This window comes from Perkinsus marinus (assembly GCF_000006405.1).
Source record: "Perkinsus marinus ATCC 50983 genomic scaffold scf_1104296930076, whole genome shotgun sequence".
NCBI lineage: Eukaryota > Perkinsozoa > Perkinsida > Perkinsidae > Perkinsus > Perkinsus marinus.
In genome coordinates, this window is record NW_003216269.1 from 1 (window position 1) to 2223 (window position 2223).

At 51.6% G+C, this 2223-nt stretch overlaps 3 non-coding genes across 3 annotated transcripts; all 3 read right to left on the reverse strand.

The window, feature by feature from the left end:
• Positions 1–738: 738 nt before the first annotated feature.
• Pmar_PMAR018123 lies at positions 739–820 on the reverse strand. The gene has a single exon. It is a non-coding gene; the product is annotated as a tRNA-Ser (tRNA).
• Positions 821–982: 162 nt separating this feature from the next.
• On the reverse strand, positions 983–1064 carry Pmar_PMAR018124. Its single transcript has one exon. It is a non-coding gene; the product is annotated as a tRNA-Ser (tRNA).
• Positions 1065–1964: 900 nt separating this feature from the next.
• On the reverse strand, positions 1965–2046 carry Pmar_PMAR018125. Its single transcript has one exon. It is a non-coding gene; the product is annotated as a tRNA-Ser (tRNA).
• Between the last annotated feature and the right edge of the window lie 177 nt (positions 2047–2223).

Genomic DNA, 2223 nt, shown 5'->3' on the forward strand with positions numbered 1-2223 from the left:
CTAGGCTGGATCAGGGAGATTCGAGAGCCCGCATCTCCTTCATCGTCGATGCGCAATACGGTGACACGCCTCTCTTCATGTTTCCTTGTGCGTAACCATTAGTCCCTCTTGTATTACCACTCCTGGCGGAAAATATCTTGGATCCGTACATCACGTGTCGTTGTGAGATATTGAGAAGTGAGTTGATGGCAACTTCCACAGGCGTGCGAGGTGAGGCGCGGATGGAGTTGTATTAGTTGTGCATAAGTGAGTCCTTGCACCAGATGGTGGTTGTTCGAATCGTTATGTACAACCGGATGGTGATCTTGGGTTGAGTGAATGCGAGTCTTCGTGCATCGGAGCCGTGACGGCTCGGCCGTCCCCGCTCCCCCCCAGCGCAATGTTGAGAGCCTTATCTGATTCCCTATAGCTTATGAGATACTTGGCGAGTGGCTTTTCCAGGCTAATTACCCTTGTCCGAGGGGGGTGGGGTGCGTCATACGAGCCGGTGGATTATCCAGTGTAGGCTTCGGTTGGGATTCGCTTTCCAGGTGAAACGTAGTGAAATAGCATGGTGTAAGCCTTGACCCAGGTTATGGACACAGTATGCCCACAGTGACTTACGTGGATCCAAATTACAGTCACGTCGGTTGGATAAAATCCTCGTCGTACCATGGGTCCGATTGCAATATGTGAGGACGGTGTTCCCAAGTTGTGAGTGTGACGAATCCCTGCAGCAGGATACTAAAAATAAGTTTCCGACAGCGGCAGGATTCGAACCTGCGCGGGCAGAGCCCAGTGGATTTCTAGTCCACCTCCTTAACCACTCGGACACGCTGTCTGCGACGACGCTGGGTATCCTAGGTCTTCTGATGTAACCCCTCCTGGATCGCTGTCTAATATCCTGTTTGCTAGAACGCGATATTCCAAGCGATTCGAGAATATCTCCGCTCGTTACATATCCCTGCAACAGGGATGACCACGTGCAGCTTGCACGGTACAACGACACCTGGGAGATTCGAACTCCCGCGGGCGGAGCCCAACGGCTTAGCAGGCCGCCGCCTTAACCACTCGGCCAAAGTGTCTAGTCATAAATTTCAATTTGGGTTCCCAAATTCATCCGCTTGATGGGCGTTCCACACGACTGGTGATTGGTGACGCTATCGGGCTAAAGCAAATAAATATCAAGTGATATACTCCGATTTTGTCGTAGGGTGTCACCAGCTTCCGAAATTCAAGTCTTACTCCTAGGCTGGATCAGGGAGATTCGAGAGCCCGCATCTCCTTCATCGTCGATGCGCAATACGGTGACACGCCTCTCTTCATGTTTCCTTGTGCGTAACCATTAGTCCCTCTTGTATTACCACTCCTGGCGGAAAATATCTTGGATCCGTACATCACGTGTCGTTGTGAGATATTGAGAAGTGAGTTGATGGCAACTTCCACAGGCGTGCGAGGTGAGGCGCGGATGGAGTTGTATTAGTTGTGCATAAGTGAGTCCTTGCACCAGATGGTGGTTGTTCGAATCGTTATGTACAACCGGATGGTGATCTTGGGTTGAGTGAATGCGAGTCTTCGTGCATCGGAGCCGTGACGGCTCGGCCGTCCCCGCTCCCCCCCAGCGCAATGTTGAGAGCCTTATCTGATTCCCTATAGCTTATGAGATACTTGGCGAGTGGCTTTTCCAGGCTAATTACCCTTGTCCGAGGGGGGTGGGGTGCGTCATACGAGCCGGTGGATTATCCAGTGTAGGCTTCGGTTGGGATTCGCTTTCCAGGTGAAACGTAGTGAAATAGCATGGTGTAAGCCTTGACCCAGGTTATGGACACAGTATGCCCACAGTGACTTACGTGGATCCAAATTACAGTCACGTCGGTTGGATAAAATCCTCGTCGTACCATGGGTCCGATTGCAATATGTGAGGACGGTGTTCCCAAGTTGTGAGTGTGACGAATCCCTGCAGCAGGATACTAAAAATAAGTTTCCGACAGCGGCAGGATTCGAACCTGCGCGGGCAGAGCCCAGTGGATTTCTAGTCCACCTCCTTAACCACTCGGACACGCTGTCTGCGACGACGCTGGGTATCCTAGGTCTTCTGATGTAACCCCTCCTGGATCGCTGTCTAATATCCTGTTTGCTAGAACGCGATATTCCAAGCGATTCGAGAATATCTCCGCTCGTTACATATCCCTGCAACAGGGATGACCACGTGCAGCTTGCACGGTACAACGACACCTGGGAGAT